General features: G+C 43.8%; 1 pseudogene; it reads left to right on the top strand.

Annotated features, from left to right (window-relative positions):
• LOC122237025 overlaps positions 1–18,779 on the top strand; it is a 32,228-nt pseudogene extending 13,449 nt beyond the window's left edge.
• Positions 18,780–18,989: the final 210 nt, after the last annotated feature.

Here is an 18,989-nt window from a genome sequence, read left to right on the forward strand (position 1 = left end):
AATGCACTCCCTTCTCCTTTCCACTTATGCAAATCTTGACTCTCCCTCAGGACTAAAACCAAGGACTTGTAGAGTTTACAGAACTCTGTTCTCTTGGCAATTAACATAGTAATTTTACTTTATTAGTTTGTTTCTAGTCTTACCTCCTCAATTAATCTGAGGTCCTGTATGCTCCATCCGAGCTGAAGTCACTTACCAGAACCAAAACCAGTAGACTGGTTAAGGTGAGAAAGGGGGCTCAGTACCAAAACTTTTCCTTAGGGGTAGGTCGGGGGTCTTTCCGATTCAGACACTGGTATAATCATGGGAAAGACACCTATGTGGAGGCAGAATCTATGTGAATGATTTAGACTCAAAAGCAGGAGCAAAGGAACAGAATAGGTAAAGAAGCAGAGGTTAGGATGTGGTCTGTCTAAAATGATGTGCTTGGATGAAGCTCATTTGCCCTGAAACTTTTAGTTCAAGTCCAGATCCTGCCCCTTCAGGCAGGATAGGTTGGCCCTTAAGGTAGTACTCCCCAACTCTGGCACAGACACTCTTGCATAGGAACTATCGAATCCCTTATTATAGCATCTACCTCCACCCAGGACCTAGCAGGTTTTCCATTAGAAGGAAGGGAGGTAAAGAGGGAAGAAGAGAGACAAGCAGATTGTTAATCCCCTCCTCTCTGCCAGTTCAGAAGGCCAAAGTGAGCCCAAGTAAGTTGCCATCCTCACACCTACCTATTCACACTCAAACCCACACACCCAGTTGTTTGGTAATAATTGCCTCATCTTTCATGATTTGGAGATTGCTTTTTTTTTTTAATGATTTTTTAACATCTCTATGCCCAATGTGGGGCTTGAACTCACAGCCCCGAGATCAAGAGGTGCATACTCTACCAACTGAGCCAGCAAGGCGCCCCAAATTTGGAGATCACTTTAAGCTCCTTGGTAGGTCTTGAGTTCCTCAAACACAGGGACTTTATCTGCTATTTTTTGTATCTATCACTGAGGAACAGGCATGGTTTCAGCCTCCAAGGTAGGCATGGAGGGTCCCAACGCACTGCTCACAAGGGGCTTGGGGCAAGATTCTGCTTGCAGTAAAGCATGAATGGTTGGGACACCTCTGTGGGTTCAGCCATTGTGTCATTGTGTAGTTTACTGCAGTTCTCTCTCTCTCTCCATTCCCATCCACAACACCCAAAGCCAACATGCCAAGAGAGAAGGAGAGTTTCCCACTCCAATTAGACTTCCCCAGGCCTCTGCCTTTCAGAGTTAGCGGTTAAGTGTGCAAGTGTGCCCTGAGGGTCCTTCCCATGGCCATCGGCAGAGGAATGGGGCCTAACACCATAGGCCCATGTCTGAGGCCCTGGAACAGACTCAGGAGAAGCACCATTGGGATTTGAAATGGGTCTGCCCTGTCTCAGTCTTTACTATTTTTCCCAATGGGATCACACTGGGGAGGGGAAGGGAAAGTTACTATCATACTGCTGTTCTTACAATGGCCTCTCCCTCTAATCACAGGCAAAATCAGAAAACTAAGTGTATCCAGGGGAATTCTGAGCAGTAAAAACAAAACAAGATTTAAAAACAAAACCCACACTCCTCACCAATTAGAGAATGAAAAATTCTGCTCCATTAGGTGAAATCTGATTTCAGATCAACAGAATGTAGATGGAGGAAAAAGCCCCTGTGACCCAAGAGTGAATTAAAGCTGCCAAGCAAAATCTAAACAGCAAAACAGACGAGGCATGTGGTTATGATTAATGTGAAAGAGAGGCTATGGGAGAGAGAGGGGCTGACCCAGTCATAGCTACACAGAAGCAAGCTTTCTGACTAGGCAGGCAGGCCTCAGCTCACCTTTCCTGTTCCAGGCCCTGGGTGTTATCTCTGAGCAAACAAAATCTTATCTCTTATCAGGTGGAGCACACCACAGGGTTGACCCAGCACTTGACCCACACAGAGCCTGCCTCTCTGGACCTGAACTACGACCCAGTGGGTAGGCAGGACAGGGACTTTTCCATCCATTATACAGATGAGAAAATAAAGTCCCAGAAAGATTTGCTCCAGGTCTTCTACTTAGAAAAATAATATAACCAGAACTTGAATTTGGCTGTTCTAACACCAAGCTTAGAACTCCTTGCAGTGTCCCACGGGCCTTGGGCCTCTGCAGGAAGGGAAGGAACTCAGCTGAGTAGTCAGTGAGGTCCCTTGGGCTTCTTTCATCCCTTTCAAACAGGAAGTGAGAGTGCAGACTCCAGTCCAGCCCCCAACCAGCCCTATTATTCCAGTTACCGCCCCCCCACCTCCACCCCAGGACTCAACACACTTTCAATGGGTTCAAACTGGCCCTTGAACCAAAGGCATCCAGTCAGCCACACTCTTTCATGCCAAAGCTTTCTCTGGTAAAACAAATCTATAAAGAGAGATTTTTACTGAGGAGGCCCCACCCAGCTCAGCCAAAGAGAGATAATGGGTGGGTGACAAGGCTTCCTATTTTAGGAAATCTGTCAGTACTCTATCAGCAGAGCCTGGGCCTTTGGCCAACAAGGCCCTGGAGAGAAGAGTGAGAAGTCAGGGAAGCTATTGTGAACTCTGTGTCCCCACCACGGAGGGTCTTGGGCTCAGTGTGTGTTGGGTGGAAGGGGTGTGATTCAGCCCCTCTGAGCTCATGCTAGAGCAGTGCCACTATGGCCTGGTCCTCCCCCAGAATCGCGCCTCCACCTCCACAGGACAGAGACGTCCTTCCCACAGCCTGAACCCCTCCCCCCCCCCGCCCGCCTCCTTCCCCTGGGAAGTGGGTGCTAGGAGGCTGCCCCGCCCCTACCCAGTGTCCACAGAACAGGCCCAAACCAGTCTTCTATGTTCTCCTCAGAGAGGAAGAGGTGTCACCCCCTTCCCACAGCAGCTCTGTGCAATTTCCTCCTGCGTAAAAAAGTGACAGCAACACCTTCTTCCTGGAATACCGTATCAATTAAATGAGAAAATGTGTGTAAAGCATCATACACAGTGGGCACTCAAGTAAATCATTTGCCCCTTCCTCCCAGGAACAGTTCTGATTCTCCGGTAGCCTGGGCCTCCCCACAGGTCTTGCTCTGTATCACCAATTACAACTTTCCCTAAACCCCAAAGACAGTACTCTCCACCCCAGCTGCATATTCCCATGTCCTCCAGGCCCATCTGTGTCACACAGTTCTGGATATTTTCCTTATGAAGCATGTATAGCATTTGCCACAAGCTCAGAGCTCTAAGACCCTGCAAGACCTAAGTTTGCATGGGGATGGAGAACAAAGGGAAGGTTCACACAGCATTCAGGCAGTGGGTGGGAGCAAACACAACCCCTGGGTGCAGTCCCTCTCCTTTGACCATCACAGCATCCATCCAGTGCTCTCAACAGCATGCACGAGGTACTCATTTTGCAGGGTACTAACCCTTATTGCCATTTCCAGATACAGTATACTTCTTTTTATGGGATGTTTTTCAAAGTCTTACTCTGCAGATTTCTGATGTTAATGCATGCTATCTTCCTTTAAGAATTTTCTTTGGCTCAGCCCCTCCCACCCTACATCCCAAGACTGAAGCAACCTCAGGAGCTGAAGCCAAATTGCCATGCCTAGCAATTATGAGTGTGGACACCCTCTCTTCCCAGACCTTTTCAACTCAACAGTAAGGAGGTCAGTGGCAAGCTGGGGCCCCAGCAGACCTGGTGGGGGCAGCCAAAGGACAGAGCGTCAGCAGCTTCCAGAGAATGAACCAAGACATTTCAGGTTAAAATCTCTGCACCAGCCCCGGGCCAGTACAGCATAATGGGGAGTGACTACAGGAAGCAGTGTAAAAATCAATACTGAATGGACAGCTGACACAGCACCAATGAAAACAGACAACCATTGGGTCCTCTCCTCCAAGGATCTGGTGGCCACCACCAGCTGCAGCACAAGCAAGCAAACTTTCTAAATCAAAATAGTATCCTGGGTCTGAGAAATAATACAAGACAAATCACCAGAGCTCGGGGAGAGGTTTTAACAAAGTCCTGACACACCTGAGCAAAGAGTAGCTAAAATAAGACCAATCCCCTGAAGGGCTGTCAACCATCATCATCATAATGGCCACTACTACCTAAAGATGGGGGCAAGGAGATGGCAGCCAGGAGGTGGCTGGCTGAGGGGCCTCATCACCCTCATCATCCAACACTGGCTCACCTTCCCCAGGGACACAGCTCCTACTCTGGGCCTGCCTGTGGTTGATGAAGTGAATAAGGAAACTAGATTTGTTTGGAGATCACAAAGCAAGCTAAAATAGAGGCAGAAGCACAAATTCCTGGCAGACAAGGCCTGCTACCAAGTGTTGGAGATTCACACTGAGTCCACCAGGAAACAGGAAGTAGTGGGGTGGCCCCATGCAAGGTGTTCGCTTATGTCTGCTCCCCTACCAGCACCTTCCTTCCCTGGGACCTTGAGTAGGAACATATTTTTAAAGTACCCAGGGATACCATGTCTCTGGGAGGACCCTGTCACACATTTTTCCTTTTGTCTTTCAGCAAGGGTACTCTTTTCTCCTTATTTAGTGATACTATGCAGATAATGCTCTTCAGGACCAGGGCTGGTTTTGTCAGATAATCCAAACACCTACTGGGTGCCCACCAACACGTCCTATTAAAAACTGAACACTTTGGGGCACCGGGGTGGCTCAGTTGGTTAAGTGTCTGACTTCTGCTCAGGTCTTGATCTCACAGTTAGTGGGTTCAAGCCCCGCGTCGGGCTCTGTGCTGACAGCTCAGAGCCTGGAACCTGCTTCCCATTCTGTGTCTCCCTCTACCTCTCTGCCCCTCTCCCACTCACACTCTGTCTCTCAAACACAAATATAAACACTAAAAAAAATTTTTTTAATGAATGCTTTATTAAGTAAAGAAAGGAACAAAAAAGTATATCACACACCCAGAGACTATGGGTCCGGGACATGGGGGCTGTGTATGGTTTATCTAGGAGCAACTCAGGATGGTTCCCCTTCAGGACAGGCAAGGAACCCTAAACTGCCCAACCATGTGGGAGCCCTTCTACCCCTAGGCTTCTTGGTCTCAGAGGACATCCCGGGATTTAGTAACCCAAGCCAGGCATCTGTGCCTTTCTCTGCTGGAGCCCGGCTTCGTGCTTTCCCACCCAGCAGAGGTCCTGCTGCAAGTGAAAATCCCAGCCTGATGAATGCAGTTTGCTGACAGTGGCCTGCCCGAGCTGTATCTGGCACACCTGCCTCTCTTCCCCTTTTTCCACCTCAAAGAGTGGGAAAGGGTTTCTTTTCTGTTGAGCCCACAGCTGATGAGCTGCAAGGCGCCACCTGACATGAACTCCCTAGTGGCAGTCCTGTGTGGTTGCCATGGCTCCCTGAGGGCCACTCAGCTCCCGGAGCAGACCCAGCCTGCGACTCCACAGGCAAAAAAGGCAGAAGGTCACTAAGATGAGTGAATGAGCAGGGGCAATGAAATCTCATTTCAGCCAATATACTTCTCATCAACCCAAACAAGCATTCGACTTCCTTTTATACGGTCAACCTTAGAGAGCAGAGGTTAAAATAAAACCTTAAAGGACAGGTAAATGAAGGATATACAAAGAAGCTGGCCAATCCATCAGGCAAAATATAAGCCTCTGGCACAGGTTAGGGGCTAGATAAATATCTGTTAAATGAAGAAGGGAATAAAAGCAACTCAAATGTGATTTAGGCCTCTTAAGGAATATTTTCTGAAAAGGCACAGTCAGCATTAATAATTAGCATATTAGGTGTATCATTTTCTGCCCTCCAAAATGCTTTCATGCCTTATCACTTCTGATCTTTGCAACAACAAAAGGCACTAGAGCTGGGCTGGGACATCATTTCCATTTTGCAGCTGAGAAAACTAAGACACAGAGAAGTGGCCTGACCAAGTGACTCAGCACATTGGTGGAGGCCATGGGAGGAGAACTCAGAGCCCTGGCTGCTGACCCCCCCTCTCCCACCTCCTCTAATGGCTCAGCCACAGGCTCTCCTCCTCCCCCTTCCCTGGGCAGTGGACATTTGAGAGGGGGCAGGAGACTCAAGTCCTGTCCATGCCTCGGCTCACCGGGGCCCAAGAATGATGAAATATTTATTTGGTGATAAGACATTGCCCTTCAGATCAAATGGCTGCTCGGGCCTGGATTACCTTACAATAAGGTAGACCCAATGTCAGTGTCTGCAGCCTACTGGCCTCAGTGGCTGAAGGGTCCCTCACTCCAGCTTGCATGTGAGCCATGGCCAACAGCTCCCCACCCCAACCCCTCGGGCAGGGAAGCAGAAGGACCAGGAGGAGAATCTAGAGACACAGAGCATAGACTAAGCGCCCCTCATCCCCAACCACAACCTCTCCCCTGGATCATCTGGCTTCTGGCCCTTCTGCTTCCCTTTCCTCCCTCAGTGATGTCACCAGGGAGCCAGCCTCCTCTTGTTTCCTTGGAAGAAGGAGGAAACCCAGAGGATCTCTCCCCTCAGGGCTGCCCGTTGATCAAAAGACATCGTTCCTACTACTGGGAACCATTCAGGATAAAATGCACAAATGTGGGGAAACTACAAAGGCTGTAGAAAGTGGACAGATTGCCCACAAACACTGTCCCAGTGACTTCCTAGTTGGCGTTTTAGAGCCCCTGTCACCTCGAGCTCCACGTGATAGGCTCAGCACACTTCCCCCCTCCTCAGCCCAGCCCGAGCTCTCAGGCATGAGAAAACACTGTATGCACCAGCCTCTGGTGTTCTCCAGAGCCCCCAGCTCAGACTCGCTTTAGTGTTGAGGATTAAATGAGGTAAAACATAAGAAGCTATCTGAAATGTTTTAAAATATATATGCCAAATGGTAATAAGGTTTGTTGTCGTGTTTTTCTCCTTTTGACTCACCCCCATGTGCTCCCAGCCCCAGGAAGCTGACCTCTGAGAAAGTCATCCTTCTGGGCACCCTCGCTGATGGTCTCCGGTTTGAACAACGGGAGACATCCAGCAGGAAAAGTGGTTCAGGGACCAAAATTCCCTTCTCCCCTTTGCCCTTTAGCCTCAGGGAGGTAATGGCTCCCAGGTGATGGAAGTCTCTGGGCACCTCCCTATTTGTTTCCTTAACCCTGCTTACATCTCTGTTAATCTCTTAATTAAAGTTTTTCATTTGAGCCACCTGGGATAAATTGTTTTCCAATTTATCCTGATAATTGATAATCCTGATAAATCAGGCCCGTGACTGATAAACTCAGACACATCCACATCCGTGTCCAGTCAGCTCAAAGGGCCACCCTTGTGTTCCTCCATCACTGGGAGCAGAGAAACCACAGTGTCCATTGATGGTTAAGCTGTCTTCAAGACAGAGCTTCCAAATTCCCAGCAAGGCGACCTTGCCCTTCCTTCCTCCTCCCGTCGTTCTAGCAGCACATTCTTATACAGCAGCTCGGCGTGGGCTGCCAGCAGTTTGACATCAGGATGGAAGAATACAGAGGCCTAAGAGGTTCTGCATTTTCTGGAATCTAATGATTCTGCTGATCCTCTGGTGTTTGGCAATAGCTCTTTCAATGTCGAGATGCTTAAATCACTTCTTTGTTCTTTCTGCTGTGTAACTAGGGCACCACTAGGAGTCTGGAGGAATTGCTGTTTGAGGTAGGTATTTTGGGGGTGGACAGGATAGTTTTTCCCCTTGTTTTGGAGGACTTAAACCATGCACTTGGAAGAAGGTCAAATTTGTTCGGGATTTTCTCCTGCAGTAGGTTCACAGCTGATCCCTTCTTCTGTCCCTTAGTCTCTAACATTACTTCCCCCTCTCCCTCAGGGTGGGTGTCTACTTTGCGAAACAGAAGTCCTGCCTTCTTCTTTTGCGTTTATCTCACTCTAACTCCCAAGTAGCTGTAAGCTTCACTGCCAAGTGCCTTCCATTACACATTTATTTATTAAAGGCCTGCCACGCGCCAGGTGAGATTAGGGAAACGGGGAATGATAGTGACCAAAGACAGGAGGCCCAGGACCTCACAGTCTAGCATAAGGCAAGGCTAGAAAAGGCTCAGGGAATTCAAAGAAAACCCAGGAAGGGGAAGCAATTGAGGATGGGGGCTCCCCCTGGGCTGTGCCTCCTGACCATGAGTGTTCTAGGGCAGGGATCGGGTTCACAGCTAGCCTATTTTCCACACCTCAGAGAACATGTGCTTCATCAATAAGTAACCACACCTGAGTTACTATGCAAATAAGCTCAGCTCTACTCTCTCAACAGCCAGGTTCACTTTTCCACTAGCCTTTTCTCCAGCTCCCAGACTCTGTGCTATCTTGACTCTGTGGCACTCATTTATCATGGCCTGTCATTACCGAATGAGACACCAAGCATGAAAAAAGACAGTTTGAAGGGTCTTATCTGGTCTCCCTCAGCCTGAGTTTGTTTGGAGGGCCAGTGTTTATCCTGGCCCAATCTCCTGCTTTTGCCAGAGAAACTACCAGCAGTGATAGCTAAATCCATTTAGATTAGGAAAAGGCAGAGAGAAAGGAAAAGCCAGCAGAATGAACCCAGCAGGGAAACCAATTTTGCTGCAGTGAACTAACTGCCTTGCGCATTTCAAATGCAGCTCAATGCTAGTCCTGGTTCACCTTCACTCACCTCACAGCCACAGGCGAAGTTCAGCTGCTAGGAACTTGGATTTCAATTCAGACTGATTTCCAAAATGTCCTGGGGATTCTAAACCTTCACTCCCCCAAACACTTCAGGGTAGGCCATAATGAATCCTACATCTTGCATTTATCTGAGAGAGGAGGTTCCAGCAGTCTATGTGAGGGAGACAGGAAGCAAAGACTAAATAGGAAATCTGCCATCCCTTTTTGTTCCCATTTCCTTTCGTGAAAACCCTTCGAATCAAAAAGTCATTGGATGTGGGAGTTAGGAGAGATGTTGGGGATCGCTCAGGCCAATGGCCCCTCCTCATTTTAGAGAACTAATGGAGAACACAGGCCGTGATCAAAATCCCAAAGCCGGTGGCTGAGCTAACCCCGGCTCCAGGCCAGCCTTCTGCTGGCTGCACTACTGCCCTGGGAATTCGTGTGCAAGGCACGGGCAGAGGGGGCCATGGGCCCGCTCACGGAATAATGAAGAAACTCTGAAGAGGAAGAAATCAGCTGACTTTTAGTTCGCCATCCAGGCTGGCTGTCACGAGGCTAAAATTGGAAGCAGGTGAATCTGCCTGATGAGAGCTGAAGGAGGAAAGTGAGGAAGAGGGAGGGTGGGAGGCAACGAATATATTTCAGAACAAACAGAATCTGTGACTGCATTTACTCCGTGTTCTAGGGTGGCCGCGTTTGGCTCAGAATGAAGTAAGGGCAATATGTCTCTGCAACAGGAAAACACTTCTTGTATAAATAAAGGTCAAGGCAAGTCTCAGACGTGAGTAAAGGACAGGGGAAGCCGCTTGTGGTGATTGCAGTGATATGCCACCAGATTTCCCTTCCAGAAGGAAGGATTTGTTCCCCCACATGTGAAGCGCTGCTAGAAGACTCCTGGCTGTCAGACCTCTTTGAGACTGCCTGGGCCAAAGGAAGCTGCCCTGCCCAAGGTCCTGCCTTCTGGTGGCAGCCCCCAGCCAGGGACCCAACCAGAGGAGTGTGAAGACCTGACCCTCTAGCCCCATCTGGGCACACCTTCCCAGCTTCAGAGCTCTCCTGGCAAGCTGAATTCTTTGTTGGGATTGCTTCAGGGCTTAACTTCTCCCCTGCCCATACTTTCTCCTCCTGCCTTCCACACTGTTGATACCAAAAACACTCCCTAGTGAACAGCAGCCTGCACATAGATCCCCATCTCCGTCAGCTTCGGGGAGAACCCATATGGCAACACTGCTCATTAAATCAATATACAGAAGGCACAGTGAAAACCCTCCATCCACTGAATCTGATCAATAACCCATCTCTATGAAAGAACATTCCCCAAGTCCTGATTTAGAGAATGAAGTTAAAGCTCTGTAGGTTACAGGCTGTCACCTCACTGCTGATTGCAACGTGTGTATGGAGCCATTCAAGTGCCAGAGCAGTGAGACTGACAAGGCTATTCCTTCCCTTGTAGGACCACACCCTATCTGAGCCAGTCAGCCAGAAACAAGTCCAGGCAATTCTTAAAGACTTTTAAAGAAGATTCCAGAACCACCTCTGGCACCCTTTGTAAAGCCGATAAGCCTTAACTATCAGAAATGTTCCCCTGAAATAAATTTAAATTCCTCACACCCATATTAATTTCTTTTTGTTATCTTACGCAGAGGTAGAAAACACTTAGAAGCTTCTTCGTTTAGTGACCCTTTGGGATTCATCTCCAATCTTTTCTTCAAGGTGAATGACCCCATTCCCACTAGTTTTCCCACCAAAGATTCTGCTTTCAATCCTATTATCTCTATGGCTTTCTGTGAAAGCCACAAAAAACCCTCTTTCAAACCTTCATTTGAATGTTGGTCAATTTAGGGGCAATGCCAATTTCTCACCTATTAGAGTTAATTTGATCATCCTCTGTGAAATATGGCACTCAGTACTTAACAATTCACCATCCATAAGCAAGCAAGGGCACTTTCCTTAGATTTACACTCTTCGAAGCAGACATTCCCACAGCCTGGAGATCCTAACAGAGCTTCTCACTGAAGAAGTAGGAAGACATCGAGAGATGAGAAGAAAAATGTTAAACCTGAGGCCTCATGATTCCTAAGAACCAAGAAGCCACTGTGCCCCAGAGAACAGAAGGGAAGAGAGACTCTGCAGAACTTAGCCAGAGGCAGACATCTCATGTTTGACAGTAATGAACCTCTGCCTATGAGAGAAATCTAAGCACATTAGTTACTTCCTTCTTGCCAAAACTTCGTGAGATATTTAGATTTCTGAGCTATGAATTGAAAGCGAAATAAGCCCTTTTTTGTTTCCCTGTGCTCACTTCAGGATGCTTTCCAGATTTGCATGGTAAACAACAATTTATAAAGGAGTGCATTCGCTTATTTTGCTGTATCTCTGATCCTCTTTGCCAGGGCACAACCCAGTAATTATTATGTTTTAACTATGGATTGGTAGTTTTTATACTCTTTAGGAAAACTCAAACCAGTGATTTTCAACCATTTGGCAAGACCTGTAGACATTTCGGTTAGTCATGACTGTTGCGGGTGAGCAGGAAACTCTACCGACATCTAGTGGATAGAGGCCAGAATGCTGCTAACCATTCTAGAGAGCCCAGGATAGTCTCATACAACAAAGAATTATTTGGCCCAAAATGATGATAGTGCTGAGGTTGAGAAAAACTCTGACTCACAAATAATTCTGTGTCCTCCTAAATTTACTTACCTCTTCAGGAAGTTTCATGCATTGTTTCTCCTCCTCTGGCCTGGAAAAATTACAAGCTGCTTGACCAACAAGGTCACAGTCTTTCTGTTTTATTCTTTTTTTTTCCTTGATGAAGGCAGAGCTAAGGAACAAAGACAAGTAAAACCCCAAATATAAGGTGAAAACAGCTTGATCTTGGCTCATGGACTACCTTCAAAAGCTATGTGTTGTGTGGGTACCTTTGAACAAGCAGACCAAGTCAGAAAATAACAAGGAATTATCACCAAAAACCATAAGATACCTAGGAATAAACGTAACCAAAGAGGTAAAAGATATGTACTCTGAAAACTATGAAACACTACTGAAAGAAATGGAAAATGACACAAAGAAATGGAAAAACAGGGGCACCTGGGTGGCTCAGTCAGTTAAGTGTTCAACTTCAGCTCAGGTCATGATCTTGTGGTCCGTGAGTTGGAGCCCCGTGTCGGGCTCTGTGCTGACAGCGCGGAGCCTGGAGCCTGCTTCAGATTCTGTGTCTCCCATTCTCTCTGCACAACACCCCCCCCACACACACACCTAGCACTCTGTCTCTCTCTTAAAAATTAACATTAAAAAAATGTTTTTAAAGAAATGGGAAAACATTCCATGCTTAAGGATCAGAAGAAATGTGTATACATATATGTGTGTGTGCGTGCACACACGCACAAACACACATACAATGGAATATTATTCAACCATCCAAAAGAATGAAATCTTGCCATTTGCAATAATGTGGATGGAGCTAAAGTGTATTATGCTAAATGAAATAAGTCAGAGAAAGACAAGTACCATATGATTTCACTCATATATGGAATTTAAGAAACAAAACAAATGAACATGGTTGGTGGGGAAGAGAGAGGAAAACCAAGAAACAGACTCTTAACTATAGAGAACAAACTGATGGTTACCAGAGTGGATGTGGATGGGGGGATGGGTTAAATATATGATAAGTATTAAAAAGGGCACTTGTAATGAGCACCAGGTGTTGTATAGAATCACTAAATTCTACATCTGAAACTAATATTACACTGTATGTTAACTAACTGGAATTTAAATAGAAACTTAATTAGAAAAATAACAAGGACTTCCCAGAATTACTTCCTAGATCAAGGTCTTATTCTGAGGCACAAAGAGATGCCTCTTGTTCTTAACTGTGTAATAATCTCATCTTCCCACTTTGAATCAAGGATTGAATACTATGTAAGCAGAATAATCAGGTACCCTCTTCACTTGATTTTGAAACCATCCCAATGATTTTGAGAAAACAGACTTCCACAATATGGCTGTAAATTGACCAGCCGGGCTGTTTCTGTGTATACATTTCTTACTTTTCTGAAGAATAGATTGAACATGTTAAAAATTTTTGAAGGTAAAATTATGATATGGCAACAGCTTTACAGGCAGCCTATGCTACAACCTAGAGTAGCACAAACAGAAAAGTCAGCCAAGTCATGAGGGCCCAGTCAAACATATAACAGTGTGGGATCACTGCACAATGGGCAGGATCCTATTACAATATGGCTTTTGAAATGTCTTGAAAAGAAATCCTATGTCTAGAAAACAAAGCCCTTATTTCCAGGCCCCAACTCACCCCACTCATCCCACCCTAATCCCTGCTTCAACTGAATGAAAAAAGGTCAAAAACAGAAAAGGTGCTAGGATTTTATAACATTTTAATACAGAGTAACTTTTTTTTTTCTTTAAAGGGCCATCTTCTAGGGGTGCCTGGGTGGTTCAGTCAGTTAAGTGTCCTACTTTGGCTCAGGTAATGATCACCGTTAATGGGTTCAAGCCCCACATCAAACTCTGTGCTCACAGCTCAGAGCCTACAGCCTGCTTCAGATCTGTGTCTCCTTCTCTCTCTGCCCTCCCCTGCTCTCACTCTGTCTCTCTCTCTCTGCTCTCTCTCAAGAATAAACATTATAAATAAATAAGTAAATAAACTTAAAAAAAAAAATAAAGGGCCATCTTCTTCAGAATGCAAATCCTGCCATGAATGGTTTTCAAGGAGGATTCTGGGGAAGGGTAAAAAGCACCAGGAATCTATCTTTCCACCTAATCAACAATTGCTCTGGCAGAATCTGTCTGACAGTCTAACTCTTTGGGGACTCTAGAATCTACTGAAGGCTTATAACTTCCAGGGGAAGACTTTAACAGTAAATTGGTTACTTTGAGTCAATTTCAGTTATAGTACAGTAGCAACTACCCCTCTCACATCCCCAGTCCCAAAGCAGGCAGCTGTGCACCTTTTCCTGGAGCAGTGTGCACAGATTGCAGAATCCAGGTGGGTAAAAAAGGATATATCTTCCAAATATAGTGTATCTATTCTCTGATTACTGATTGCTGCTTCTGATCTCAGAGATGCCAACAAAGAGGAAGTTGGCCATTGTTGTTGCACTTCTCTCCATTGTTGCAAGCTTCTCCCCCTTCCAGCTGAAGTAACTTCCAGAGGATTGAAAGGGTCAGTATTCTCTTTTTTCCTCCCTCCATTTTTCTCATTTTCCCTTTTTGGGAAGCAGACATGAAAGAGTAGGATGTTCAAAAGCAACTCCATATACGGGGAAAATTAGAAAGTCATCATGCACACCCAGGGAAAGGTGCAGGCTCAGAAAAGACTTGAGAAGATATTAAGTTTACACCTCAGGCAGGTTCGTGGCACAGAGACAGCGTACAACAATCAAAAACCCCAAAACAATAAACAAAAACTATAAAGCCTTAGGGAAGGGAGAGAATCTGATATCCAGAGTTACCACATTATTAGATTCAAATGTCCAGTTTTCAACAACAAAAAAAAATCACAAAGCATATTTAAAAAAAAGCAAAGTATGGTCCATTTAAAGGAAGAAACAAATCAACAGAAACTGTCCCTGAAAAGAACTGATAGCAGATCTACTAGACAAGGACTTTAATACCACTGTCTTAAAGATATTCAAAGAACTAAAGAAAGATTTGAAGAAAGCAAAGAAAATGATGCCTGAACAAAATGGAAATATCAATGAAGAGATAGAAAAACAAAAAGAGGAGCACCTGGGTGGCTCAATTGGTTAAGCATCTGACTTTTGATTTCAGCTCAGGTCATGTTCACAGTTATGTTATCTAGCCCCATGTCAGGCTCTTTGCTGGGCATGAAACCTGCTTAAGATTCTCCCTCTCTCTCTGCCCCTCTCCCCAACTCCTGCTCACTCTTTCTCTCTCAGCAGAAGAAAGAACCAACAAACTTGAAGATGGGAAAACAGAAATTATTAAGTCTGAGGAACAGAAAGGAAAAAAAATAAAAGTGACCAGAACGTAAGGGACCTGTGGAATACCATAAGGTAGAACAACATATGCATCATGTGAGTCCCAGAAGAAGAAGAGATAAAGAAGCCAAGAGAATATATGAAGAATTAATGGCTGAAAACTTCCTAAATTTGTTGAAAGACATGAAATAAATATCTAAGAAGACCAATGAACTCCAAGTAAGATGAACTCAAAGAGACCCACACTAAAACATATTATTATTAAATTTCAAAAAACAAAACCAAAGAGAGAATCTTGAAAGCCACAAGAGAAAAAGGACTTGTCATATACAAGGGGTCTTCAATAAGATTATCAGCAAATTTTTCATCAGAAAATTTGGAGACCAGAAGGCAGTGCTATTCAAAGTGCTAAAAGAAAAAAAACTGTCAACCAAGATTCTATATCCAACAAAATTAACCTTCAAGAATGAGGGAGAAATTAAGACTTTCCCAGATAGGGGTGCCTGGGTGGCTCAGTTGAATGTCCAACTTTGGCTCAGGTCATGGTCTCACAATTCAAAAGTTTGAGCCCCACATTGGGCTCCATGCTATAAGCCCAGAGTCCACTTTGAATCTTCTGTCTCCCTCTCTCTTTGCCCCTCTCCCACTCACACTCTCTATCAAAAATAAAAATAAACATTAAAGAAAAAAAGAGTTTCCCAGGTAAACAAAAGCTGAGGGAGTTCATTACCACTAGGCCTACCCTGAAAGAAATGCTCAAGGGAGTACTGCAAGATAAAATAAAAGAACACTAGTCAGTAACTTGAAGGCTTATGACAAAATAAAGATCTCAATAAAGGTAAATACATAGGCAATTATAAGAGTTATTATTACTGTAACAATGGTTTGTAACTCTACCTTTTGTTATCCACATGAATTAAGAGAATAATACATTTTCTAAAAATTATTAGTCTAAAAGCTAATATTATTGTAACTTTGGTTGTAACTCTAATTTTGTTTTCTGATTAATGCATTTACACGAATTAATTTATGGTTTGTGGCACACAATGTTCAAAGATGTAATTTTGTGACATCAACTATGTGGGAAGGGGACAGAGCTGTTACAGGAGCAGGGTTTGTTTGTTTGTTTGTTTTAATTTAGTAAAATACACATAACAAAATTTACCATCTTAACCATCTTTATGTGTCCAATTCATTGGTGCTAAATGCATTCATAATGTGCTACCATTACCACCATCCATCCCCCTAACTCTTTCATCCTGTAAAACTGAAACTCTATACCCATTAAACAATAAATCCCTGTTCTCCCCTCCCCTTGACTCCTGGAAACTACCATCACACTTTCTTTTTTTATTATTTTTGACTACTCTAAGTACCTCCTACAAATGGAATCATACAGTATTTGTCTTTTTGTGACTGTGATGTTATGTTCAGGAACTGATCAGTTTAAGTCCTCACCCCAGAGAAGCTGGGCAAAAATAAAATAACATACAGCCTTTACAAGCAGACTGCTCTCTGGACTGGTCAAGACTTGCAATTCAAAACCCCAGATTGTTAACCCATAAATGCTTAGATCTTTAAGCAAGCTGGCAGAAATCTTTGAAAATTCTATCCCATTGGTGGGCGCTGTTTCCAAAATGTACGTTCTCGGGTTGATTCTGTACTTTCAACCTGTGTGAGCATGTGTGTGGTGAGGAAATTGATGAGGGTTTGTTACTAGACATGTTGATCTGTGTATAGCCAAAGAGTTTAAGGCTGATATATACTTCTTGTTAAGCACAAATTCAACTTAAGCTGGCTCTGTATGATCTGATGCAAGAACACAAGGTAACAGAATATAATTCCTTAGATGAAAAAGGCAGAGGCTCCTCAGTGGCCCTAATACATCAACACATGTGGGAGCTTGATGGTAGAGTATTAACTCAATGGAGGACTGAAAACATTTGGTGGTAATTATTCCCATGGGCAGTTTGAAAATACAACATGATAATGGCAGCCTCTCAGCCACAATGCAATTTATACTAAAGAGCCAACTAAATAGAAACAGGGATCAATTTAGGAAAATCTTCAAAATGTATCTTAATAGCCTCTTTTTTAAAAACAGTAATACTGCCTTTTTTGGTTTTGTTTTTTACCATCCTATGGCAATGCAACTGAGGGAGGATACTGACAGATTCATTATTTAGCATGGGAGAAAAGGGCATCAAAATTACTTAAGGAGTATGTGTCTTTTCCTCCTTTTACATACAAATTACATCTGTGCTACTTTCCAAGTTCCTCTGCATTAGAAATTAAACTGGCCTCTATTCTAGACCAGCAATACATATAATAGCTCTAACTTTTAGGTTAAAGAATCCTGACTTCTATAACCAGGGCATCAGTACATTAGGCATTCTGCAGCAGCTTTTCCTCAATAAGGAAATATGGTAGCTCTTTACTTACTTTATCTACTCAAAAAGCTTCATTTAAAATTAATGGAAACAAGAAATTCAATCTGGCCTTCTGAGTTTAGGAAAGAGGTTTCAAATTGGGGGCCTACAGGTAAAGTTTGGTCTGTAGATGTGTTTTGTTTGGCCTACATAGTACCCTGAAAATCAGGACTGCTCACATCAAATCTACATTGCCAATTTCTGATAGGGTAATTCTGAGTCCATAATCCTGCATAACAAAAATTAGCTGGAATTTACCATAATCCCTTTCAAAAAGTCACCAGATCCTTCTATGCCTAGTTGTGAAATGCCTTACTAATATATAGTAGTACCCGGCTTCTATAGATACTTGAGTGACCTTCAGTCTGGAGTCTAAAACATCGAGGAGAGATTGACACAGATTCCAAGACCTGTAGGGTACCTGTAGATAATTGACCTTACAAAAGAAACAAGAAGAAATTGCTACATAAATAATAGTACCTTTATTAGTTATCTAATTTTTTTTCAAGAACTCAACAAATTGTAACTACTAGCAAATTGACAACTTTATATGTTCAGTAGTGCTACTCTAGTTCAACTTTGTTAAAATGCTATTTTTCCCCATGAAACTAATATTACACTATATTTTAACTAACTGGAATTTTTAAAACATGCTGTCTTCTTCCAAGAAGGAATGGAAGAAATTTCTATGAAATAGAGAAAGTTCAAGAAAATAACCAATGAGGCTGTTACTTTGATTTTTAACTCATGCTTTAGCAGTCTAACAAAATTGAAGGCTACTAAAAAGTAATATTTTCATCTGTCAAGATTAAAAAAGTGATTATATACAGTGATTATTTCTTAACTAATCCAGGATTTAGAAAAAGTCCTAAATGTTAAGAAAACTTTTCATTAGATTAAATTTTTGTTTTAGAAAACCTCTAAGCCTTTCCAAACAAATAAAAATAATGGAAATTCATTTTGATAAATGCTTAACCACAATAATTAAACAGAAATGCAAATACATGTTAGTACAATGAAATATTTCTGACTCTGGAAGAAACATTTTCCTCTCTTTCACTGGTATGGCGGAAAGAACACCTAACTTGAAGTCAAAGATTAGTTTATCGAGACCCTTGCTACATGATCTTCAGCATATCGCTTTGCCTTCTGGTCCCTTTCCTTTGCCTATAAAAATGGGGATCATAATCTCTATTTCATAAAATTGTTGTAAGGATTTTAATGAGAATATATATCAAAATAGTTATCACAGTGTCTGGCACAGAGAGCACTTAAAACATTTGTGTTCCTCTTCTCTTCCACAGGAGGTCTACACACCACCACTGGGGCTGCCACCACGTCTCTAGTGATCCCTGAGAAGTTGCAGCACATTTTGCAAGTGCCCAACACCAATATCAATGGGTGGTGGAAAGTAACCTTTGCCATCACTGCAATTAAGGGTGTGGGGCAAAGATATGCTCATGTGGTGATGAGGAAAGCAGACAATGATCTCACCAAGAGGACAGGAGAGCTCACTGAGGATGAGGCGGAATGTGTAGTCCCTATTATGCAGAATCCACACCAGTGTAAGTTCCCAGGCTGGTTTTTGAATAGACAAAAAGACGTGAAGGATGGAAAATACAGCCAGGTCCTGGCCGATGGTCTGGACAACAAACTTTGCGAAGACCTGGAACAACTGAAGATTTGGGCCCACAGAAGGCTGGCACCACTTCTGGGGACTTCATGTCCAAGGCCAGCACACCAAGACCACAGACTGCCGTGGCAGCGCCATGGGTGTGTCCAAGAAGAAATAAATCTGTAGGCCTTGTCTGTTAATCGTTTATACGCCTATAAAAAATTTTCTGTTCTTTTCATACATGGGAGGCAAATGCGTTCCCCATAGAAAAAATGAAAAAGCCATGCGGGATGAATAGGCAAAGCACTGAGGATTTTTAGGGCAGTGAAACTATTCTGATACTTGTCATTATAAATTTGTCCAAACCCATAGAACGTACACCAAGAGT

Source organism: Panthera tigris, chromosome A3, assembly GCF_018350195.1.
Source record: "Panthera tigris isolate Pti1 chromosome A3, P.tigris_Pti1_mat1.1, whole genome shotgun sequence".
Classification (NCBI taxonomy): domain Eukaryota; kingdom Metazoa; phylum Chordata; class Mammalia; order Carnivora; family Felidae; genus Panthera; species Panthera tigris.